This window comes from Cherax quadricarinatus, chromosome 86 (genome assembly GCF_038502225.1).
Source record: "Cherax quadricarinatus isolate ZL_2023a chromosome 86, ASM3850222v1, whole genome shotgun sequence".
NCBI lineage: Eukaryota > Metazoa > Arthropoda > Malacostraca > Decapoda > Parastacidae > Cherax > Cherax quadricarinatus.
In genome coordinates, this window is record NC_091377.1 from 3,778,602 (window position 1) to 3,805,722 (window position 27,121).

The following is a 27,121-nucleotide window of genomic DNA, read 5'->3' on the forward strand; positions in this document are numbered from 1 at the left end:
ACTGTGCCTTGTGGAACAGAGCTCTTCACTATGGCAGCCTCCGATTTAACTCTGTTGACTGATTACCTCAAACTCCTCCTGTTCATCACCATTCTCCTTTGTATGGACTGATGAAGCCACTGTGTGGCGGAACGTTTCCTTAAAGAAGGAGCACGGCATCTGACCTTAGTAAAAAAATACCCAAGTGTTGCACATGTGTCTAATTTATCAACTTGTCGGTTCTCTGAATCATTTATCCACATTTATTAGACTATATTTCATCATGTGGGATTGGATAGGTGTGACTAGGACCTGCCCAGCCAGTAGGGCTCCTGCAGTGTTTCTATGTAATTAGTGTTACATGCTGGAGGGTTCGTTCTTTGTAAAAAAAATATTTGGTTTGAGGTAGTTCATACATTATTCAGTAGTGAAAGCCATAATATTGACTCTTAAATCTTCATTTTTTTTTTTTTTGCGAAATAGTCTCCTCAAAATAGCGTTTATAATGGCTTGAATAATTTTATTTTATATATATCTGAAGGTCGTCTGTATGTTTGTACTTGTATAGTATATGGACTGTTAAATAACCCGTGATCAGGTTCACGAGTTCTGTCTTGCAGTCTGGCTGCTTGAAAGCAGAGTTTGACTGTGGAAAGACACGTATGTGCAGTTCGGGACATTTATTATAGAAAACGTTTCGCCGCGAGTGGCTTCTTCAGTGCATAAGTGTTCGCAATAAAGCTAATAGAATCCTTGGCTTCATATCAAGAAGCATAAATAATAGGAGTCCTCAGGTTGTTCTTCAACTCTATACATCCTTGGTTAGGCCTCATTTAGATTATGCTGCACAGTTTTGGTCACCGTATTACAGAATGGATATAAATTCTCTGGAAAATGTACAAAGGAGGATGACAAAGTTGATCCCATGTATCAGAAACCTTCCCTATGAGGATAGACTAAGGGCCCTGAATCTGCACTCTCTAGAAAGACGTAGAATTAGGGGGGATATGATTGTGGTGTATAAATGGAAGACAGGAATAAATAAAGGGGATGTATATAGTGTGCTGAAAATATCTAGCCTAGACAGGACTCGCAGCAATGGTTTTAAGTTGGAAAAATTCAGATTCAGGAAGGATATAGGAAAGTACTGGTTTGGTAATAGAGTTGTGGATGAGTGGAACAAACTCCCGAGTACAGTTATAGAGGCCAGAACGTTGTGTAGCTTTAAAGGTGGGTTGGATAAATACATGAGTGGATGTGGGTGGGTGTGAGTTGGACCTGATAGCTTGTGCTACCAGGTCGGTTGCCGTGTTCCTCCCTTAAGTCAATGTGACCTGACCTGACTAGGTTGGGTGCATTGGCTTAAACCGGTAGGAGACTTGGACCTGCCTCGCATGGGCCAGTAGGCCTTCTGCAGTGTTCCTTCGTTCTTATGTTCTTATGTAATTTCTTGTAAATAGCAGCCGTCTTGGCGTGGGGATTCAACTTGTATGGATACTATTCTTCGTGCTTGTGGGTATTGTTTTTTGTGTTGGGTCTTATCTAGCAGCCGAATTTTCTCTTTCCACTCACACAAATACACAAGCGAGACAAAAGCAAGGTTGCTGGTTGTAGAGGATGTCAGTCACTGAGAAACGGATTGGGAGATCTAGGACCTGCTTGTGGTTAGAAACGGAAAATAAAACTAATTACCTTTGATATGCCTTTGATGAGCTTCGATAGTTTTTCTTCTGGAGCCCGGCCAGGGGCCAGGCTCGTCTGGTGCTTGCCTGGTCAACCAGGCTGTTGCTGATGGTGGCCCGCTGCCCCACATATCCATCACAGTGTGATTTGGCACCTGGGGGAGATACTTGTTCAGTTGCCCCTTGAACACTTCTTACTTTCTTGTTTCCCTTACCTCTCAATTTTTCTGTCTTGTCTCTTATTTTTTTTCTTTTCCACCTCTTTCTTCTCGGTCTTCATTTTCTGCCTCTCTTACGTCCCAGTCTTTTATCTCTTATCTCCAAATCTTTCTTTCTCGTCTTGTTTTTCGTTCTCCTCTTTTCGACCTTGTTTCTCTTTCCCCCACTAATCATCTTTTTCCATCTGTATTTACTCCTCAATTTTCCTTTCTTGTAATCTTTCTTTTTTTTTCATTTATTTTTCTTCTTTCAACCTTGTGATGAATGGTTTGAAAAACCGACAAGTTGAAGATTGAGACACTTATGCAGCATATGGGAATCTTTATTCAGGAAACGTTTCGCCACACAGTGGCTTCATCAGTCCAATACAAAGAGGAAGGCGTAAGGAGAGGAGTATGAGGTAATCAGTCCCTCAGCCTGGAGTCGATGTGTTCAGTCTCCCCCTCCACTAACCTTCCTTTTCCATTTGTCTTCCCTCGATCTTCCTTTCTTGTCTCCTATCGCAGGTACACACAAGTACAATTATCATGGTGTAAATTATGTAGGATAACCCAGAAAAGTCAAAGTGACTTATTTCCATTGGGGCAACAACTGGCACCGACACAAGACCATAACGCAGGGCTTGGCACCGTATCAACATTACTGCATGGCACCGTCGCCTCTCACTCTCCCTACATGATGCTCACAGAATCATCCCTTTGTTAGTCAAGTTATCCCGAGGCTTGTCAGTGTAGCCTTTGAGATACTTGACTGCAATGACGAAATTCATTTTCTTCGTATTTATTGCGCCTAGTAGCTTTATCTTGTCATTGTTCTGGCCTTATGTGACGTGTATTTGTTGAAATATATATTACTTGCATATTTCTTGTGAGGGGTGAAGCTTGCAGCATGAGCCATCGCCGCTACTTTAGCCAGTTATTTTTTTTAACGTTAGGTACACTGATACCTTTTACCCAGTAGGTACTGGAGTTTCTTTCATGTCCGGAGTATTTATCTTGCACAGGATATGACATCCTAGTAAGAGTGGCGGTGGTGGTGGAAACTGGGAGGAGTCAGTGTTGGAAATGCCTGTCCGGTTTCCTGAGTCTTGGCACTAGACCGGCAGCCGCTGAGTCACCCATCGTGTGCTACTGACGGCTCTGATGAGACACTCTTGTGTACACTCGACAACAACACAACTGCGCTACTTCAGTTATGACCCTCATTTTGCATTTCAAACTAGATTTGTTGGTTGCAAATGGCATGGTGATACCGACAAGCTGTGGTTAAGGACACTTGTGTGCAAATCAGGACATTTACGAAAGGAAAAATGTTTTGCTACGCTTGGCCAAACACTTTCTTTGTCTTGTTCTGACGTGTCCTTAATGTCTTGATACTCGCATACAGTGTGTCCTGAACTGGATGCAAGTGTCTTTATCCTTAGATTGGTTGGTTTGACAGCCATCATCCAGGGATATATCTCTGAAGTTTGTAAATTGTTTTGCCCTGCCTGAATTGATGGTCTTTTGAGGAAATGGTATGGTGATACCGACAAGATGTGGAAAAAGACACTTATGTACAGTTCAGGACATTTATTAAAGGAAACGTTTCGCCACGAGTGGCTTCTTCAGTCCTAATACAGAGAAAACTAAGAAAACACACATATATATAGTGGTGGGAGTCAGGTGAGGTGAAGCGTGGGTAGAGGTGGTAATAGTAGTAGTAGTAGTAATTGAACTAAGGAGGTGAGGTTAGAGAGGGACCTGCTGGCATCAAGTAACACCAGTTCCCAGGATGGGTAATATCCTCTTGCTTAGTAATTTTGAAATACTGTAACTACCGGATTTTTGCTTTATAGTGTTACTGACAGAAATTAGTGCAGCTTCAATGCATTTTCTCCGTCTTAAGTCGTCTTCTTTAATAACTAGTTTAGCTTCATTGAATTTCATGAGGTGTCCAACATCGTCTCTATGTTGAACACATGCGTTTTTGAGGAAATGGTATGGTGATACCGACAAGATGTGGAAAAAGACACTTATGTACAGTTCAGGACATTTATTAAAGGAAACGTTTCGCCACGAGTGGCTTCTTCAGTCCTAATAATATTAGGACTGAAGAAGCCACTCGTGGCGAAACGTTTCCTTTAATAAATGTCCTGAACTGTACATAAGTGTCTTTTTCCACAACATGCGTTTTTGCGGTCATCATTTCTGCAAGCATTTTTGTGTTCTGCTATTTACCACCTCTACCCACGCTTCACCTCACCTGACTCCCACCACTATATATATGTGTGTTTTCTTAGTTTTCTCTGTATTAGGACTGAAGAAGCCACTCGTGGCGAAACGTTTCCTTTAATAAATGTCCTGAACTGTACATAAGTGTCTTTTTCCACATGATGGTCTTTTCTTTGGCTCGTGAACACGTGAGAGAACAGGGAGGTAATAAACATTAATTTGCATTCAGTATACACCTATTTGTGTCTCCATGTTGGAGACCAGTCCGCGGGGGTGATGACTCCTTGAACTATTCACTGATATATATTCAGTAGGTATGGTAAGGAGGTTTAGGATGAACTTGCCTTGTATAATAATGTACTTTTGGTATGAAATGAAACACGTAGTACTCGCTCTCATACCAGGGGTGAGGAACGGGATTTCTAATTGCTCTTGGTAAACTTAATCCTACTTAGTAAATGGTTACCAAATACCACTTAAATATTTCTATCTTTGACCTCTTGAACTCACTTAGTTACCAAGGGATGTGTCAGCTTTTTCACTCGAGCTAAACGTCTCTTAAATAAATGTCTTAGTATATCATATGGTTTTATTTTTCACTTGTTGGTATCTGAACCATCTCTTACCTGTAGTTTTGTGTTGTGTTTCGTAATGATGTTAGCGTTATTTTGGTCTTGTGTCTGTCATGGCGCCTCCTGGATCAGTGACATTTGTGGTTTTTCCCTCTCTTACCCTCCCTTTCCTGTTCTGAAATGACACGCTTCAAGGGTAGATGGTGCGTTTAATCCAACGAAGCTTCCTATCAACGAAATTGGAGTTACTCTTGGAACAAACCTCATCTTCCATTCTCCGGGCATGCTTGTTCAGTGCTTTTACGTGATTTTAGCACTAATTATTATGATTATAATTTGCAATAACAAAAAATCGTTCTTAAATAATTCGTCAGAACTTGGATTGGCAAGAGGTAAACAGAGACCAAGAATTCTTCATTTGAATGTTAAATTATGTTAGTTTCTTAATGCCTGACATTTTGCTTTTACATGGAGTAGTATGGCTACATTTAATTGATTGTATGAAGCGGATCTATGATTTGACTGTCGTGTCTCCTTAAGTCGAGATCAAACATCAGTGATGTGTGAGCACACTGGCGTCATCCTCCTTGCATCTCACGCTCTTTACTCTGGTGTTTGCAGTTTCTTGTCCTTGTAAGATAAGTGGTAAAGCCTTGACAAGCAACGTGTTATTCCGTGCTTAAAGTCGCATTAGTTGGCAATGTTCTTGAAGCTTGTTTTCTGTTTCCTCTGTCATGTGTCCTGTAGTGTTCAACAGTGACCTCTGTATTTACTGTTAGTTTGTAAGGTACAAGTATGAATATTCCTAATTTGCTGGGGTAGAATTCTATCTATTGTCAGGAAACGTTTCGCCACACAGTGGCTTCATCAGTCCAATACAAAGAGGAAGGCGTAAGGAGAGGAGGAGTATGAGGTAATCAGTCCCTCAGCCTGGAGTCGATGTGTTCAGTCCAAACTTGTAGTGGATGGTACCACTATGACCCCGCCTCCGCCTGCTTCACCTCACCTCACTACAGTATATAAGCCACGTCTACGGCCCTATGCTGTACATTCTATAAGATTGATGGACTGAACACATCGACTCCAGGCTGAGGGACTGATTACCTCATACTCCTCCTCTCCTTACGCCTTCCTCTTTGTATTGGACTGATGAAGCCACTGTGTGGCGAAACGTTTCCTGAATAAAGATTCCCATATGCTGCATGTCTCAATCTTCAACTTGTCGGTTTTTCAAACCATTCATCACAGTATTCTAGCTATTGGTCGTAGGTGCTGGTGGGTAGTATTCTAGCTATTGGTCGTAGGTGCTGGTGGGTAGTATTCTAGCTATTGGTCTTGGTTGTTTGCAAGGGTTGAGTTAGAGCTCTTGGTCTTCCCTCGCTTATTGACTAGTTTTACTCAGTTGTGTCCTCCGGGGCTCGATCATATACTCTTGAAACTGGGCATAGTGTTTGTGTGTGGGCTGTAGGAAGGGGAGGATGTATGGGTTGTGTCCCTTCAATGGGGTGCCATTATGCCGGTGAAGAGCTGTGTTTCCAAAGAATTAGACCCCTCCCATATCCCAACCCCTTTACCTAATGAGCATAATGCTTTCCCATTAATATAATAATAATAATAATAATAATAATAATAATAATAATACGAATACTAATGGTTGTACAGGGTATTGTTGTACAAGAATGGTATACAATACCGACAAGATGAAATTGAGACACATGTACAACATCTGGGTATCTTTATTGTAGACGTTTCGCCATCCAGTGGCTTTATCAATACAAATTCCAGGACATAACTTGAAGACAGGAGAACTATGTACAGAAGATGAGATAATCAGTCCCTCAACCTAGCAGTAGGTGCGAAGAGCACCGTAGTTCTCCTGTCTTTCAAGTTATGTCCTGGAATTTGTATTGATAAAGCCACTGGATGGCGAAACGTCTACAATAAAGATACCCAGATAACATAAGAACGAAGGAACACTGCAGCAGGCCTACTGGCCCATGCGAGGCAGGTCCAAGTCTCCTACTGGCTTAAGCCAATGCACCCAACCTAGTCAGGTCAGGTCACCTTGACTTAAGGGAAGAACACGGCAACCGTCCTGGTAGCACAAGCTAATCAGGTCCAACTCACACCCACCCACACCCACTCATGTATTTATCCAACCTATTTTTAAAGCTACAGGCCTGGTCATGGACCGGGCCGCGGGGGCGTTGATCCCCGGAATAACCTCCAGGTAACTTCCAGATAACGTTCTGGCCTCTATGACTGCACTTGGGAGTTTGTTCCACTCATCCACAACTCTATCCCTTGTCTATCCTCATGTCTCAATTTCAGGGTATTGTTATACCGACAAGCCATACCCCTGCCGGGATTGAACCCGCGGTCAGAGAGTCTCAGAACTCCAGCCCGTCGCGTTAGCCACTAGACCAGCTAGCCACAATAAGATTCGTCCAACTAGGTATATTTCTTATTGTGGCTAGCTGGTCTAGTGGCTAACGCGACGGGCTGGAGTTTTGAGACTCTGACCGCGGGTTCAATCCCGGCCGGGGTATGGTTTGTTTGCAATCGTGTCATTACGATTTCGTGAGTCATACCGACAAGATGTGGAAGAAAACACACGGTATTGTACCTTTTTTTTTTTGTCCTGCTTTTTATATTGACTATTCCTCACCCACGTGGAACATCATTTGCTATTATATGTTATGCATGTATCTTTATTCCACATGTGGGGCAGAGTTCCAAGTTCCCGGAAAGTTGTTTCTGGCAGGTTGGTGGGAGTGCGGCATGCTTGTTCTCCTAAGTATGGGGGTTTAAAGTTTGGTGCGCACGGGGTTGGAGGGAGCGAGGAATGATGGGATAAGACATTATACAGAGACTGGGTGAAGCTGCCAAACTTCCTCGGAATGTTTATGGTCAGTGTTGAGAGAGACGCGCACGCTGTAAATACGAAAATGTTCGTGAGCCATATTCGTCCATCCTTGACGTAGATTCTGTAAATTATTTATTTGTAGCTAAGGGGAGCAGAACTGAACTGGTGGTGTCTCGTCTTCAGTAATTTTTCAGGATTTTTTTTTTTTTTTTACAAATTTCCTACGGTTACTGCCTTTGTTAATTCATTCCATTGGTATACCACCGTAAAGAAAAAAATCTTTTATCTCTTTCGCTCCACTTTTTTCTCTCTTTACAACCGTGGCGTCTTGTTGCTTCAGTTGTTAATTACCTTTCGTAATGCAGTTTGTTATTTACAGTATCGCCAGTTCTTTTTAAGCCAGATACTGTAGCGTATTTTTGCCTCGCATGGGCCAGTAGGCCTGCTGCAGTGTTCCTTCTTTTTTATGTATTAGCATAAAGTTACTGAATAATATTTTTGTGTGTGTAGAGTTTTATCTTGACTTTATAAAACTTTACCCCTTGTCAGGCTTGCTAATCTTCGTTGACTGGCTTTGCTAATTCCTGACCTCCAGCACATGATATACTTTTTGATGAGTTTATAGAGCTTTTATACTCCCGGAGCCCGGCCCTGGGCCAGGATCGTGTCTGGTGCTTGCCTGGTCAACCAGGCTGTTGCTGCTGGCGGCCCGCTGGCCCACATACCCATCAGCGCCTGTGCATTGTTGGTTGTTAGTTGGTTTAACAAGCCTGTCCACTACTCAGAGCCACTAATTTAGCATTTAGCCTTAACTTTAAGTCAAGGATATCTTTGATCTCTAATAGTTTTTATCGTATATACTGGGACGTACACCTCTCTGGGTATATATAACTATGTACAGTGTTTGCCCCTCTCCTCCATCTAGTTCGCTCCACTTACCAACCGTTCTAAGACTCGGAATATTTCCTAGTGTCTTTATTTATATTGGACTGTAAGTTTAAGGACGCCGTCGGGCAAAATCTGTAACTCCGTTGTTTACTGTCCGATTTTCTCCAGTTTTGGTACACAAGACAAAGTCGTTTCACTCTTTCTTGAAAATATTTATCAAAAATATACCTCAAACAACAACTGAGAAATGACTGATTTACTGAAAATGCCATAGTGTTAAGGCTTCCAGTGTGCCTAGTCTCTTGCAAGAAAACTCTTGAAATGATTATCCCATATTTTCATTTTGCTCATTGACCACTTTGGGTTTATTACTACTACGTACTGCCAGAAACATTCTTAAATACTTTTGTTTTCTGCTCTCGTGAGGGATTATTTCGGTGTGCAAGATTTAGAATCAGATACTGTTGTGTTTTTCCAGTAGTAAATTATGATATAACTGTCTCGTTTGTGCTTCAGGAAGCACAGATGGGGAGAATAAAAGTTCCCAGTAATTTAGTTGTTTGAATGCTTGCGAATAGTGAAAGTTTACCTCACATTCTCCCAGGTCAGCAGTTTTGCCTAACTTTAATGTTTAGTGTACAGAAATTAGTAGGTTGGTAGACAGTAATCATCCTTGAAGGTACTACTGCCCTAAGTGTGACTAGGAACCTGTTAATTATGTACTTTGCACAAGTGATCCAGCTGGAGGTCGCTCCAAGGGTCAGCGCCCCCGCGGCCCAGTCCTTGAGCAAGAAAAATCAAATCACTGAATGAGTGGAGTTTGAACCCATGGCAAGCGAGTCCTAAAGCTCACAGGCCTAAAACTCGTGTTCGTGAGTCATATTAAGACTTACTGATACTCAGTTTGAAGCCAATACCATTAACATTAGCCACGTATAAGTTCTGTCAAGCACCTTAACTACTGGGAACGCTTGGAAGCACTTGACTTGTACTCGTTGGAACGCAGGAGGGAGAGATATATCATAATCTACACTTGGAAAATCTTGGAAGGAATGGTCCCAAATCTGCACACAGAAATCACTCCCTACGAAAGTAAAAGACTGGGCAGGCGATGCAAAATGCCGCCAATAAAAAGTAGGGGCGCCATTGGTACACTAAGAGAAAACACCATAAGTGTCCGGGGCCCAAAACTGTTCAACAGCCTCCCATCAAGCATTAGGGGAATTGCCAATAAACCCCTGGCTGCCTTCAAGAGAGAGCTGGACAGATACCTAAAGTCAGTGCCGGATCAGCCGGGCTGTGGCTCGTACGTCGGACTGCGTGCGGCCAGCAGTAACAGCCTAGTTGATCAGGCCCTGATCCATCGGGAGGCCTGGTCGTGGACCGGGCCGCGGGGGCGTTGATCCCCGGAATAACCTCCAGGTAACCAGGTACCCAGATTTACTTCGTCACACAATTATTTTGTACTCTAGCAGTATTGCTGGTCTTTACTCTCTCACGAACACGTAAAATGACAGGTAAATCCTACTAACTTCTACTTTCATCCACTTGCTGTGAAGTCTCACCAAGTGGATGAAAGAGTATATTAAACACGTAAAGTAACCCACATTGTGAGACTTATAGGTAAGATAACTGCTGTATATTCTTCAGCGCCATGTTGAAACGCACAGCACATTCTGTTTTGTCAATATGTAGATTCGTTTATGCTATTATTCGGTGTTTATTTCACTTGTGTGTTGAATATTACTATGTAGATCACCCCGTCGTGTGACGTGATCTTTCTGGTCCTAATTTAAAAAAAAAAACTAATAGCTTGTAACTAGGTATCCAATTTTCACGACCTACTAGTCATTAAATTAACGTGGAGCACTCTTCGCTAGTCAAGAGTTAAATACTATGGAAGTGCATCTACGAATATTTAATGTGGATTGTCTGCATTATTCCTAGCACGACTCAGAATTGTCAAGGTATGCAAGGCAAAAAAATTGCCTACAAGTAGGCTTGCTCTGCATTCATGTTTTTGTTCTACCACGTAGAAAAGTCTTTATTAATTTCTTCGTGTAGTTTACTAATTTGTACGTGAAGATTGCATAAAGGAACCCTTAACAAACCTTTCAAAGGTTCACTTTTCGATTTTTTATATTAATATAGGCTGTGGACGGAGTGAAAAATGTTACGATGGGACTTTAGTGTTCTGTAGTGTTGAGATTTAGTCGATGGAACTGCGTGGGAACTAGCCCTTAAAGGGACCCCTCGCACTATCACTCATCGGTGTATCTCGTAAGACCTGTGCGTTATCTAGACAAAAAAAGAGAAGTGAAAGTTGTGGCGAAGGAATGGCGGAGAGTGCGTAAGTGTTGGCACGAGTGGGTCGGCGAAGCGTTGCGGGGATCGTGCTGCTCTACACATACTGACATTAGGAAAGATGTGCGCAATGTTGAGCGAGCGAGTGAGCCAGCCTCGCCATTATATACAAGACTACTACTACTACTATCCAATGTAACCAGTCTTTACGGCTATCTTTACACGCTGGTGTGTCTTCTATCCGCTAGTTTAATGAGGCGATTACTAGTTCTTTGGCTATTTTTGCACGCGGTCCTCACTACATACCTCCCCTTCGCGCCTCTTGTAGTCTTTTTACCTTAGTTATAAATGAGTGTCGAGTGGAGAATGTTTGCTACTCTCTTCCACCCTCACTGTTCTCGGAACCAGCCCACCACCCTCTCTGCTACCCCCTTCCTCTCTTCCGCCAATCTTCCCAATCCTCTCTTCTCCAAGCCCTTCCCATTCCTTTCTCCCTTCTCCTTTCTTCGTGTATGAAATCCATCTTCTGTGATTGGGTTATGACAAGGAAACATAACCAGCTTTTGTTGCCACAACGTAGTTACAGAATAAGTGTAACTCCGCATTGCAGTTGTATCCAAGATTCTTTAGTACAAAAAGTATTAGCTTGTTCCCACCTCCTTTCTTCTCTTCCTCATTTTTTTGACCTTTCTTTTCTTTGTGCCCTTACTCTCCCCCCTCTACTTTCAAAATTCAGGTTAGGTGTTTTTCATTCGTTATTTTTTTCTTTCCAGCCTCTTCAACCCCATTACCATTAAGTATTTTCTGCATTTTTTTTGTGCCACCGTCCCTTCTAGGTCATCAGTATGATATGGTACCTTTGATATACCTTCGATGAGTTCCCAGAGTTTTTCTATTCCCGGAGCCCGGCCTTGGGCCAGGCTCGTCCGGTGCTTGCCTGGTGTATGTTGTATGAACACCTCTGTATGGTTGAATAAAATCTCAGCATGAAACCTGCCTCCATGAAAGATTTTTTTACGGATAACTGTCATAAGTATTGGTTATTATATGCAAAATGTGTGTAGAGAATTGAAAGAATGCAATTGCTGAGTGTAAACTTTACGCCAGAATAAACAAGATTTAGCATTTTCTACTGGTATATTCATTTGATTTTATTGGTGGTGAATTAATTTTTAATTATGTGCTAATTCCGTGGAAATTTATTTAGAGGATAAATTAAAAAAGGTAATATTTGTACTGTACTCACCCGAGGTGTCTGTGGGGGAGTCGAGTCTCCTGGACTACATTGATTGGCGTTACTGAATTCAGTAATCTTGCACGATATCATATGCCACTTATAATTTGATAGAGGATTGTTGTATAGTACTTGGAATTGAAGGAGCCTGCGTTGTGTAATTACCTGTTTGCTTGCGAAGTGTCCGGACTGCGATAACATCAGTTTAGAGTGGCATATGAATAAATGTTATATGAAAGTGGGAGAGAAAGTGCTACAATACCTTTCCCAAGCCTCCTTCCAGCCCTTCCTGCAGCTATGAGTGTTGATTATGCATCTTATTTGAAGAACAAAACTAAAGATCATTTATGGCACTCAATCATTAAGAGGCACTTAAGTTCCTCCGGCTTCTAATAACATGTTCATTTTTTCCCACTATAACCTACCTTGTCCATAATTACTATCCCATATGCTCTGTTTGGTAAGGTGTTGTAGAAGTCTGAGCAAAGTTCAGACCTCAACACAATTGTCATTAAAGATTTGTTAAGTTATACCATGAATTAAGGAAAGATCCTGGACTTCACTAGCAAATCCGATAGTAATTATGGACGAGGTAAATTATAGTGGGGAAAATAAGCTTGTTACTAGAAGACAGGGGGACTTAGATGCCTCTTACAGCGTTTAAATTACTGGCAATTCTATAGTAAATATGCATTAACTGGAGTAGATAGATAGAAGTGTATCTACTTACCTGTCTGTCTACCTGTAGGTTTCCTGTAGTAGCCAGGGGCTGCAACAGCCTGGTTGACTAAGCAAGCAACAGACAAGCCTGGTCCAGGGCTCGTGCTGCTGGAGTAAACTCTCAAAGCCCATTGAAGATATGTCAAGCGTAAAGGTGTATGGCAATACCGTGGCTGAATTATCAAGTGGCTAGTTGCCATTAGTAGAGGACGGACAGTCAGTCAAGTGTCCATTACCAGTGTGTTGGCTCATTGTTACTTAAGATTATTTACCCATTCCCTTACTTATCTTGTGATGAATTAAGTGTGGCTAAAGTCTGCTGTCTCTACCTATTTAGCCTCATTTTTCTGCTGTGTAGCGAAATAGAAAATTGGTTATTGAAGTCACTTTGAGGAAGAAGCTTAAAGTGTGACTAACAGTACATAGTTTCTAATAGTGTGCAGGGTGACCCAGCACCTGGTGGCAATACGTTTGGGTTATTTCAGGTGAGCAGCACGTGCCATGTGGGGGCCAGTCCCAGGCTTTGTGAAGCCCACTGGGGCCCAGCCTCATACCTCTATTTGTCACACCACCATCTTGGCTGCTGTGGGCGGAGACCTCCTCAACCTATATGCTGTTAAGCATTCTTTCTGAGTCTCAGACGATACCGTATCACTCTTGACACATTCAGCAATACTGTATCGCTTCAAGAGTCTCTAGCGAGACTAAAAATATATATATATATATGTATATATATATGTATATATGTATATATATATATGTATATATATATATGTATATATATATATGTATATATATATATGTATATATATATATATATATATATATATATATATATATTGTGTGTGTGTAAATAGAATCCACACCAAAATAAGATAAGAACATAAGAACATAAGAACGAAGGAACACTGCAGAAGGCCTACTGGCCCATGCGAGGCAGGTCCAAGTCCCTACCGGCTTAAGCCAATGCACCCAACCTAGTCAGGTCAGGTCACATTGACTTAAGGGAGGAACACGGCAACCGACCTGTTAGCACAAGCTATCAGGTCTAACTCACACCCACCCACATCTACTCATGTATTTATCCAACCTATTTTTAAAGCTACACAACGTTCTGGCCTCTATAACGGTACTTGGGAGTTTGTTCCACTCATCCACAACTCTATTACCAAACCAGTACTTTCCTATATCCCTCCTGAATCTGAATTTTTCCAACTTAAAACCATTGCTGCGAGTCCTGTCTAGGCTAGATATTTTCAGCACACTATTTACATCCCCTTTATTTATTCCTGTCTTCCACTTATAAACCTCAATCATATCCCCCCTAATTCTACGTCTTTCTAGAGAGTGCAGTTTCAGGGCCCTTAGTCTATCCTCATAGGGAAGGTTTCTGATACATGGGATCATCTTTGTCAGATCTAAATACAGTAGATGCACAAAATTGCGCTATTAGTAAGGAATGCATGCATAAAGAAGTTCTAATTTAAATTAATTTTTTTTACTTGGAAGCGATTTGTCTTGCGTTTTTTATGCTGTACTGTCTTTGTCGTGTATGGTCACTTCTCGAGATACATATGGGAGACGATGGATCTTGCGGGCGCCGGTGTGTCTGCCTGCGGTGCCCGTATTCTCTGAAATACACTCATACTTTGTCTCCCGCAGCTACAAAGAACAAGCATAACCACACATTTAATTTACTTTCTGAATTTTGACAAACTTGTACGAACCGAAATCTGTAGGTTGTTGCGTGGGGAGAGGTGATGGTGCTCAGGAGTCAGTGGTCTACTTCTGCACTTGAGCTGGTTGCTGTGCTGATGTAGCTTTAAATAGATCTGCTCAAAACAGCAGTTACCTTCTTCAGTGTTTGTTGTTGCTGCTGGTGTCTAATAAATCACTGAACACCCCAGAGCCTAGTGAAGCTTGCAATGTGCAATACTACTGATGGAAGTTGAAGGTAACATTAACATTGGTAAAAATACCGACAGTATGTTAGGTAAAAACATTAGTGCAACTAATGTGATATTTATTTGTGACAACGTTTCGCTCTCCAGGAGCTTTGTCAAGCCGTTACTGCTTGACAAAGTTCTTGGAGAACGAAACGTTGCCGCAATAAAATGTTAGTTGCATTTGTGGCAGTATTTATCAATTTATTTTTGACGTAATACGTAACATATGTATAAATTTATACGTACGTGCGGGGCTAATGTGTCCTTAAGGACATTTACCACATCAAAATTAATATAAAATTAATGAGAAATATACAAGCAGCAGAGGATTAATATTGACTCTAGTGAGACCTGGACCAGCTGCTGACTCGGTGTGAGAAGCGGCTGTTGGAGTTCAATCCAGTACCTGTAAATAATAAAAAGTCACAATACCGTGGCTGGAACAATACGCAAATAACCTGCACATAGCAACGTCGCCATCAGTGTCTTTCTCCTATGTGTGGGTTATTTGTGTACAGTACCTGTAGATTGCCTGTGGATAGTTCCGAGTGTCACTGCCCCCGTGACCCAATCCCAGTCCAGGCATGGTGGATGGCCTAATCAGTCAGGCAGGTTGTTGTTGCTGGCTGCACAGTGCAACGTAAAGTTCCCAACTGAAGACAGCTAGGGGGTCTGTCTCTATGTAGGATGCGAGAAAGATGCAGAACGAGACAGCTGTTGGTGTTGGAAATGATCTAGCGATTAGGAAGCTAAGCAAGCAGCTAAGATCTATCCCTGCAAAAACATGAATCAGTTACCACAGGCTCAGCAGGGCTCTCCAGGCAGTCCTTTTCTGGTTTTAATAATTACACGCTAACTTGTTTGACAGAAGTAGAATTAATTGATTAGTCATTGTTTTCCCAAACTACTACTATTATTTTTAATGCCTTGTGGACTTTTTTCTTATCAGGTAGGTAGACTGGAGGCCAGAAACCAGTTAAATTAATATCTTTCATGAGTTCCGAGAGTCTTTCTACTCCCGAAGCCCGGCCATGGGCCAGTTGTAATTGGAAACCAGAATTTGTATCGTATGATCGATACAAATTCTAACAACATCGGTTACCTCAGTCAACATTAACTAGGTGGCTCTAAATCAAGGTGGTCTGGGATCTCTATCCTTAACTTTGCTGTCATATTTACATGGAAGAGTTAAAGCTACCAGTCTTGGATTGTTTGATAATCAGTAATCTTCCTGCAGGTACAGTGCTGCTTTGTTACTATGACAATATTCTCATAGTTCTTGTGAGGTGGAAGTAACACAACGGTTATTATTATAACCATAATTTATTTTCTAATATTAATGAATATATTGAGTGAAGGTTAAAGTTGGAGTCAGCTATTTGTTGCGAGATCTGTGATGCAAATGGGAGTCGGCCGAGGAATGAATGGTCGCTGATAGTTATGTCCTTGAGTGAGGGTACAACTAGTGACTGTCGCTACTCACTACTGCTCCTTTTATAAATTACCACCGTCTGTCCTTCCCTCTGGTTTTTAACGTTGTATGATAGTATATATTTTTGTGTGCTTGTGAGTTTAGTTACATTTTTGTAGCATAGTTTAACTGTATTCCTGTATGTATCATCGACTCGCTCTGGAATCACTGTACTAATACAGTTATCTGGAAAGAAAGCGGAGAGGGGAATTTTTTATTATTATTTATTATCACACTGGCCGATTCCCACCAAGGCAGGGTGGCCCGAAAAAGAAAAACTTTCACCATCATTCACTCCATCACTGTCTTGCCAGAAGGGTGCTTTACACTACAGTTCTTAAACTGCAACATTAACACCCCTCCTTCAGAGTGCAGGCACTGTACTTCCCATCTTCAGGACTCAAGTCCGGCCTGCCGGTTTCCCTGAACCCCTTCATAAATGTTACTTTGCTCACACTCCAACAGCACGTCAAGTATTAAAAACCATTTGTCTCCATTCACTCCTATCAAACACGCTCACGCATGCCTGCTGGAAGTCCAAGCCCCTCGCACACAAAATCTCCTTTACCCCCTCCCTCCAACCTTTCCTAGGCCGACCCCTACCCCGCCTTCCTTCCACTACAGACTGATACACTCTTGAAGTCATTCTGTTTCGCTCCATTCTCTCTGCATGTCCGAACCACCTCAACAACCCTTCCTCAGCCCTCTGGACAACAGATTTGGTAATCCCGCACCTCCTCCTAACTTCCAAACTACGAATTCTCTGCATTATATTCACACCACACATTGCCCTCAGACATGACATCTCCACTGCCTCCAGCCTTCTCCTCGCTGCAACATTCATCACCCATGCTTCACACCCATATAAGAGCGTTGGTAAAACTATACTCTCATACATTCCCCTCTTTGCCTCCAAGGACAAAGTTCTTTGTCTCCACAGACTCCTAAGTGCACCACTCACCCTTTTCCCCTCATCAGTTCTATGATTCACCTCATCTTTCATAGACCCATCCGCTGACACGTCCACTCCCAAATATCTGAATACATTCACCTCCTCCATACTCTCTCCCTCCAATCTGATATCCAATCTTTCATCACCTAATCTTTTTGTTATCCTCATAACCTTACTCTTTCCTGTATTCACCTTTAATTTTCTTCTTTTGCACACCCTACCAAATTCATCCAACAATCTCTGCAACTTCTCTTCAGAATCTCCCAAGAGCACAGTGTCATCAGCAAAGAGCAGCTGTGACAACTCCCACTTTGTGTGTGATTCTTTATCTTTTAACTCCACGCCTCTTGCCAAGACCCTCGCATTTACTTCTCTTACAACCCCATCTATAAATATATTAAACAACCACGGTGACATCACACATCCTTGTCTAAGGCCTACTTTTACTGGGAAATAATTTCCCTCTTTCCTACATACTCTAACTTGAGCCTCACTATCCTCGTAAAAACTCTTCACTGCTTTCAGTAACCTACCTCCTACACCATACACCTGCAACATCTGCCACATTGCCCCCCTATCCACCCTGTCATACGCCTTTTCCAAATCCATAAATGCCACAAAGACCTCTTTAGCCTTATCTAAATACTGTTCACTTATATGTTTCACTGTAAACACCTGGTTCACACACCCCCTACCTTTCCTAAAGCCTCCTTGTTCATCTGCTATCCTATTCTCCGTCTTACTCTTAATTCTTTCAATAATAACTCTACCATACACTTTACCAGGTATACTCAACAGACTTATCCCCCTATAATTTTTGCACTCTCTTTTATCCCCTTTGCCTTTATACAAAGGAACTATGCATGCTCTCTGCCAATCCCTAGGTACCTAACCCTCTTCCATACATTTATTAAATAATTGTGGGGATGAAGTGACAGGATGGTGCCTTATATAGCGCCAAGAGGTGAGACGTAGGTCACTAGAAGAGGTAAGAACTCAGATGTTGGGAGGTCAGGTCCCTCTCAAATCCAGCCGTTCTCACTAGTAGAGGTTGTCGAAGTTGATTGTAGGTCTGTACCAAGATACCCTTGTGTTGCAGTGTCTGACAGATTGAACATTAAAATGGTATAAAATACCATTATTAAATTAAATAATTGCACCAACCACTCCAAAACTATATCCCCACCTGCTTTTAACATTTCTATCTTTATCCCATCAATCCCGGCTGCCTTACCCCCTTTCATTTTACCTACTGCCTCACGAACTTCCCCCACACTCACAACTGGCTCTTCCTCACTCCTACAAGATGTTATTCCTCCTTGCCCTGTACACGAAATCACAGCTTCCCTATCTTCATCAACATTTAACAATTCCTCAAAATATTCCCTCCATCTTCCCAATACCTCTAACTCTCCATTTAATAACTCTCCTCTCCTATTTTTAACTGACAAATCCATTTGTTATCTAGGCTTTCTTAACTTGTTAATCTCACTCCAAAACTTTTTCTTATTTTCAACAAAATTTGTTGATAACATCTCACCCACTCTCTCATTTGCTCTCTTTTTACATTGCTTCACCACTCTCTTAACCTCTCTCTCTTTCTCCATATACTCTTCACTCCTTGCATCACTTCTACTTTGTAAAAACTTCTCATATGCTAACTTTTTCTCCCTTATTACACTCTTTACATCATCATTCCACCAATCGCTCCTCTTCCCTCCCGTACCCACTTTCCTGTAACCACAAACTTCTGCTGAACACTCTAACACTACATTTTTAAACCTACCCCATACCTCTTCGAGAGAGAGGGGAAATAAAATTATGTATTTCCAAGAAAACACACGTCATTAATATTCGCATTAAAATAATGTTAGCCAACTGGCCAAAAGATGGCCATGTATCTAGGATGCAGTAGACGTTCCTGGATAGTTGTACATGAATGGTATAAACTACCGAGAAAGCGAAGAATTACACACATGTGCATCATCTAGGTATCTTTGTAGACTTTTCGCCATCAAATAGCTTTATCAGTACATTACAATGATGTAATGTATATATATCTCTAGTCTTCACATTGTCCTTGTATTGATAAAGCCACTGGATGGCGAAACGTCTAGAAATAAAGCTACTCAGATGATGCACATGTTTAATTCATCTTCGTTTCTGGATCGCCACAGTCTGGGACAGGAAGTAGATTTTACGATGCAGTTGTCTGTATATTATTTTTTTGTACCTTAAAGAAAGAGTGGCAGTAAATGGTATGTTCAATTGTTGGGATACGCAGCTTGTTGTTGAAGCTACATTGCCTGTGATAAGAAAATGTGTTGTGGAGCAGCTGGTGCAGGGCAGGTGGGCTGACGGGGTCACGGTATTTCTGATGCAATTTTAACCCCCCCTCCCCCCCCCCTCTCTCTCTCTCTCTCTCTCTCTCTCTCTCTCTCTCTCTCTCTCTCTCTCTCTCTCTCTCTCTCTCTCTCTCACCCCCCACACCCATCCATCCTCATGTGTGCTTTTAGCTTTGCTGAAGCGGAACTTCAGAAGCTGATGTAGCTACTGAATTAATTTTGAATACCTTACTGAAGCCTTCCAGCTTAGACTGACAGATTTCATTACGCCGTATATGAAACACATTCTGTGTAATGGAATATGACAGCGAAACACAGCTGGCTTTTGTTTCCCACACTGTAACTAATTTGGCAGTGATATCAGTACACTGCTGAGTGTTTATATACCTGACTTTGGTAAAAAAAATTATTTATTAACATATTAACATTTGTTAACATATGTTTTGACGTACAACCTATCTGTGTCTTTCACTCCTTGCAGATTTAATTTTAAGTAATTTAGTACCGTCGTTCACTTCCAGGATTACCTTCTACCATTAATTATCGACTTCCTCCTTCCTCTCTTTGTCCCATCCCTGTCCCCCTTCTCCTATATATACTGGCTCTCTCACCTTCGTGTGTTAGTGTGACTTGTAAATGGTCCAGGTCGGACCGAAACATCATCATAACCTTCTCTCTATGTGCGGGTTATTTGTGTTGTTCCAGTCACGATATTGTGCCTTTTTATTCTTTGTAAATACTACTTCAGATAATAGGTACATGTGCTTTTGTTTATATATTTTATTACTCAAATTAACTCAAGTTTAATTACGAATTAAAATATTTTAAAATTGCATTGTTCTTGGAAAATTAAGTTTAAGGAAACCTTTTTCAGAGATCTGGGTACGTCTTGCATACCAAGGAAGAACCAGTAAAGGTCAGAGGTCAAGGTTTCGTGATGGGGGTACGAGTGGCCAGCTGAACGTGCTGTAATGTTCGTAATAAGGTTAATTGTAATTGTAATACCACTTTATTGTATGGGTGACAAGGTTGACGAGAGAAAGTAAGAGTGAGAGGCAACTTAAGAGATGAGAGTGCAGCTGGCAGCCGGCTGGCTGGCCAGAGACTGAACACCAGCTAGTTTTTGCCCTCCACGGCTGTGTGCACTTGACCTCCTTGTCACATGAATGAGCGCTCACATTCATCGCATTATGTTGTAAAACTAGTCTTATATCAGTTCTTTATTGTAGGCATATATTGGTATGTAACAAACTCAGTGAGACAACAAAACTCATTGTCTGGTGGCAGTTGTATATTTCGGTCTCTTAAGTGAGGCCCTCTTCAACAAGGCTCTAGTTGAAGGTCAAAATATATCTGGGTTGTATAGGAGGCACTTCGTAACTCAGTGGTAGTGGGATCAGCTCACAACAGAAAGGTCTCGTTTCAATCTTGGGGGGAAGATTAGACTGGGCAAGTCTTAACACCTGCTGCCTATGTTTTGCAGTAAATAGGTGCCTGTGTGTTTTGATGATTATTGTGGGTCGCATCCTGGGGAAGATGCCCAAACACTCCCATTGCAAATAAACCACACTGCTTGCTTACGAGGCCTGGTCTCAGACCGGGCCGCAGGAGCGTTAACCCCGGAAACCCTCTCCAGGTTTACTCTGGGTATACTTTAGATTATCCTGGTTATTACTCTTCGAAAGTAATAATCCGAAAAATGTCTTATTCTTTTATTAATTGTTCATTAGTCTGCTAACCCCGTATATACTTATCCATTTGTGGTTACAGGGTCTAGTCTCAGCTCCTGGCTTTACCTTTCAAATTGGCTACTACTAGGTTCACTCTGTAATAAAGTTGGTAGAATTACCGACAATATGTAAAGTAAAAGGACACAAGTGCAACTAATGTGACATTTTTATGTTACCCAAGTAATAGCTTTTATATCCTTTTACTCATGTACGAATTAATTGCTCTACCATATTGTATTACTTTTGTCACTACCACTACTGCTACTACTACCACTAGTGAACATCGAAATGGTACCTCACTAGTATTCACCTCACTCTGAGCCTTTATATACCCTCTATGTCCATGTATTGTTTGTAATGGCTTGATAAAGCTCCTGGAGAGCGAAACGTTGCCACAATAAATGTCACATTAGTTGCACTTGTGTCCTTTTACTTTACATAGGTTCACTCTCCTGGCTTTACGAACTTTATTAAACCTGTTCTTAAAGATTTGTCTGAACTTGCCTTTGCTACTTAGCTGTTTGTCATTCTACTTGCTAACCATTTTGAGACTAAAGAATTATTTCTTAACATATCTGTGACTCGTCTGTGTTTTTAATTTCCAGTTGTGCCCTTGTCTACGTGTTTCCTGCTTTTCGAACAGCTGTCCGTGTCCATCTTATTAGTTTCTCGCAGTTTTTTGTACTTCATCTTTAAAGGGGTTGACCGGTAAACCAGTAGAAGGCCTCTGTCAGATGACCAAAACTTCCGGTGGTGGGTCACCGTATAAGACCCCAGTTAAGAAACAATTGCCGTGTTTCCCGACGACTCTTGCCTAACCTCGCATATCGTGTATCCCTTAGCTGTGGGGCTAGTGTCATAGCAAACCTGGAGTTTGCCTGGAGAGGGTTTCGGGGGTCAATGCCCCCCGCGGCCCGGTCTGAGACCAGGCCTCATGGTGGATCAGGGTCTGATCAACCAGGCTATATTTTTTCTATTTTTTTTTTAAAAACATGCTTGCTCAGGTGTGTATGGGTGGAAGAGAGGACCTTCTGTGTGTTGTGGCAGAGACAACAAGACAAGGCAGCTGACCAAACTCTGAGTCATACAGTTTTTCCTTCCGCACTCGTGTCTCGGCCATTACCACTTGTTCCTCTGACACCTTCTGTCCAGTCCTCATTTTTAGCCTTACAGGCTAAGAACTGTTATCCTATCTCGGCTTATTTCTAAGCCCAGCACTATCTATGGTATACTGCCAACCCCCAGGATGCCACCCACAACAGGTTACCTGGAGGTTACCTGGAGGTTATTCCGGGGATCAACGCCCCCGCGGCCCGGTCCACGACCAGGCCTCCCGATGGATCAGGGCCTGATCAACTAGGCTGTTACTGCTGGCCGCACGCAGTCCGACGTACGAGCCACAGCCCGGCTGATCCGGCACCGACTTTAGGTATCTGTCCAGCTCTCTCTTGAAGGCAGCCAGGGGTTTATTGGCAATTCCCCTAATGCTTGATGGGAGGCTGTTGAACAGTTTTGGGCCCCGGACACTTATGGTGTTTTCTCTTAGTGTACCAATGGCGCCCCTACTTTTTATTGGCGGCATTTTGCATCGCCTGCCCAGTCTTTTACTTTCGTAGGGAGTGATTTCTGTGTGCAGATTTGGGACCATTCCCTCCAAGATTTTCCAAGTGTAGATTATGATATATCTCTCCCTCCTGCGTTCCAACGAGTACAAGTCAAGTGGAGGAGAATCTGGAGCAAAGGCAACAAGACTGGCGGTTATATAGGCGTCAGTGGATAAGGACGTGTAGCAGACGATGGCATAGTTACTGGTAGGCGGGATTCCCCAGTGGAAGTAGTAGGTCCTTCCCAAAGAGATGGGTTAGCTGTAGCAGCCGTGAAGGTCTTATAAATGTCCTCTGAACCAAGATGCTGTGAACACTAACTCCAATGCTGAGGGACTGATTGCCTCATCTTTTGTATATAGTTCTACTGTCTACCAATTATGTCCTAGAATCTGTATTGATGAAGTCACTGGATGGCGAAACGTCTACAATAAAGATATCCAGATGTTGCACATGTCTTAACTTTCATATTGTCGGTATTTTATACCTTTCTTGCACATCATCTCATCAGAGCCGCCACCATCCACTGCCCTACCAGTCACTCCTATCTGCTGCCCAACGCTATGCAACCACTCCCCTGCCCTACACTATCGCAACCACAACCACTTCCTGCACTACACTACCACAACTACCACCTCGCTACCCCAACCACCACTACCACAACCAGCACCACACTGCCACAACCAGCACCACACTACCACAACCACCAGCATAACAAACACTACTACAATCAGGTGATCTTCACCCTCCTGGTGCACTGGTTTTTACCTACCATTATTCCCGTGCTTCACTGGCTATCATCACCCTCTTCCTCCTCTTGTGGCTCATTATTGCTCACTTCCTGCCTCCACCTCTTGTTCTCTCCTCCACCTTCCCTGCCTATCCTTCCTCCCTCCTTGCCTCTCTCCTCTCCTCTCCCTCCCTCCTTGCCTCTCTCCTCTCCCTCCCTCCTTGCCTCTCTCCTCTCCCTCCCTCCTTGCCTCTCTCCTCTCTCTCCCTCCCTCCCTCCTTGCCTCTCTCCTCTCCCTCCCTCCCTCCTTGCCTCTCTCCTCTCCCTCCCTCCCTCCTTGCCTCTATCCACTCCCTCCTTCCCTCTCTCCTCCCCCTCCCTCCTTGCCTCTCCTCCCCCTCCCTCCTTGCCTCTCTCCTCCCCCTCCCTCCTTGCCTCTCTCCTCCCCCTCCCTCCTTGCCTCTTTCCTCCCCCTCCCTCCTTGCCTCTTTTCTCCCCCTTCCCTCTCTCCTCCCCCTTCCTTGCTCTCTCCTCCCCTTTGCCTCTCTCCTCCCCCTTCCTGCTTGCCTCTCTCCTCCCCCTCCCTCCTTGCTTCTCTCCTATTCCCTCCCTCTTGTTCTCTCTCTCTCTCTCTCTCTCTCTCTCTCTCTCTCTCTCTCTCTCCTCCTTCTTTCCCTTCCCTGCCAATTCTCCTCTTCCCCTGCCTATCGTTCTCCTCTCCCCTCCCTTCTATTCCGTATTACCTCCTTCCTCTCTCTTCCCTCCCTTTCTCCCTCCTTCCTTCTACCCCTCCCTTCTCACCTCGCACCAAATCCTCCCTTCATTTTTCGCACGGTAAACTGATATTTTTTTTCCAGTTTGTAGAAATTCAGTTCAGTGATTAGCGGACAGAGGATCCAGCTTCTGCCATTTCTAGGCTGAGTGACCCACACGGATTTAGCGTTTCATGAAAATGCAGTACAATTCCCGTCCCTCAACCAGTTACACGGCGTGGCCTTAACCTGTATTATTATTATTATTATTATTATTATTATTATTATTATTATTATTATTAGTGTATCTTGGACTGCTTGAACGTGGATCACTTTCCCCACACTGCGCCACTTAAGAACATAAGAAAGGAGGATCACTTCAGCAGGCCTGTTGGCCCATACTAGGCAGGTCCTTTACAATCCATCCCACGAACAGGCAAACTGTTGGAAATTTGTTCAGTTGTCCTCATCGCACTGTGGTTGCTCCTCCCACCAAAGCCTCCAGTCATTTCCACCAAAGCCAATCACAGTTTGCCATCCCACCACACCCTGCCGCCACCCAATATCCTCACCACTCACACCCCACCGCCATACCTGCCCTCACTTGACTGGGACCACATCCGATATCCTGCCAATCCCCCAGACTGTTTATTCCAATGAGTTTAACGCTTCCCGGTGAATATAATTACAAAAATATGCATAAAATTTGCCTAGTATAATAATAATTATTGTAGTTCAGCATGATGCAGTGTTTGCAAACAGAAAGTGCATAGTTAAAATAAGAATATAAGAAAGGAGCCTCAAGGACCCCTGTGGAAATAAGTCACTTTGACTTTTTGGTGTTATCCTAGGTAACCTACATATGTGCGGCTATGTATGATAATTTGTGTACCTATACACATGGGGCCTGGTCACAGACCGGGCCACGGGGGCGTTGACCCCTGAAACCCTCTCCAGGTATACTCCAGGTATACCTGGAGGTTACCTGGAGGTTATTCCGGGGATCAACGCCCCCGCGGCCCGGTCCATGACCAGGCCTCCTTGATACTAGGCTCCACAGACCCACCAACCAACCTACCACCTGAGTAAATTTACACTGAAGCAGGTAGTGTAAGTTTATTCAGGTATAAATCACATCTGCTTGAGAAGTAAAAAGGGCAACCAGGACTACTACTGTGCCTTTCTAAGTTCCAATAAAACTATATATATATATGTATATATATATATATATATATATATATATATATATATATATATACATATATATATATATATATATATATATATATATATATATATATATATATATATATATATATATATATATATATATATATACACATATATGTACATATATATATATATACATATATATATATATATATATACATATATATATATACACATATATATACATATATATATATACACATATATATACATATATATATACACATATATATATACACATATATATACATATATATATATACACATATATATACATATATACACATATATATACATACATATATATACATACATATATATATATATATATATATATACATACATATATATACATATATATATATATATATATATATATATATATACATATATATATATATACATATATATATATATATATATATATATATATATGTATATATACACATATATATATACATATATATATATATACATATATATATATATATACATATATATTTATACATATATATATATACATATATATATACATAGATATATATATATATACATATATATATATATATATATATACATATATATATATATATACATATATATATACATACATATATATATATATATATATATATATATACATATATATATACATACATATACATATATATACATACATATATATATATATACATATATATATACATATACATATATACATATACATATATACATATACATATATACATATACATATATATATATATATATATATATATATATATATACATATATATATATATATATATATATATATATATATATATATATATGTATAAAGATTTTTTTTTTAAATTTTTCACAACCTAACTCGACTACTCGTCTCTGTCCCGTCTCAAGTTGGGAAGTGAACCTTCATAATGTTCCGAATCGCACAATTTGTTGATGTAGAAATCAGTATGATATAGGAAATCTTTAAGAGTTAGCAGCCCAGCTAACCTTGGAGAAGGTTGTGCAGAGGGCAGTGTTAAGTGTGGTGGGGCATTAGTAAGGTGGTGGTAGGTTGGTTGGTGGGTCTGTGGAGCCTAGTATCAAGGTGGCCGTGTTGGCCGCAAGGGACACCAGCTTATTGGTGGTCCACCATAAAACCAGTCCAGCGATCCCCGACGCTGCTGCCGCTTTCAAAACACTTCGGGTATTAATGTTGTAATGTTACTTAATTATCAAGTATGATATTTTGCGTCGATTACATAGAAGATACCCTGAGCGTAGAGTGGTGGTGGTGGTGTTAGTGTTGAGTTGGTAGATGCTCTGGAAGTAGTCATGCAAGTTGGTCAGGTTTGTCAAGACCAGTGGTAGTCACGTACTCCCTCAGGGAGGCACACAACTTCTCCATCCTTGTGGCCTACACTTTCCTGTAAGTAAACTATTCATAGTTTATTTTGTTTACTCTGTAGATGAACTTCAGAAGAACAGTCCTTCGTCGAGTCAAAATGGCGTACTGCCAACTATAGTAAATAAAGCAGGGACAGGTTGCAGAATGAGCTTTTGTTACCTGGAGGTTATTCCGGGGATCAACGCCCCCCCGCGGCCCGGTCCATGACCAGGCCTCCCGATGGATCAGGGCCTGATCAACTAGGCTGTTACTGCTGGCCGCACGCAGTCCGACGTACGAGCCACAGCC

The 27,121-nt window shown here is 41.8% G+C and overlaps 1 protein-coding gene across 4 annotated transcripts in view; it reads left to right on the top strand.

Moving 5' to 3' along the window:
- The window catches only part of LOC128702975 (RNA binding protein fox-1 homolog 1-like), a 367,005-nt gene that overhangs the window by 34,615 nt on the left and 305,269 nt on the right, over positions 1-27,121 (top strand). Inside the window, exon 1 of one of the 4 annotated variants that reach the window (XM_070103582.1) lies at positions 26,489-26,632. The exons of the other annotated variants lie outside the window; for them this stretch is intronic. The gene's annotated coding sequence lies outside the window, so the exon portion shown is untranslated. Of the gene's footprint in view, positions 1-26,488; positions 26,633-27,121 lie in introns of those variants that run through there. 4 annotated transcript variants of the gene reach the window in all.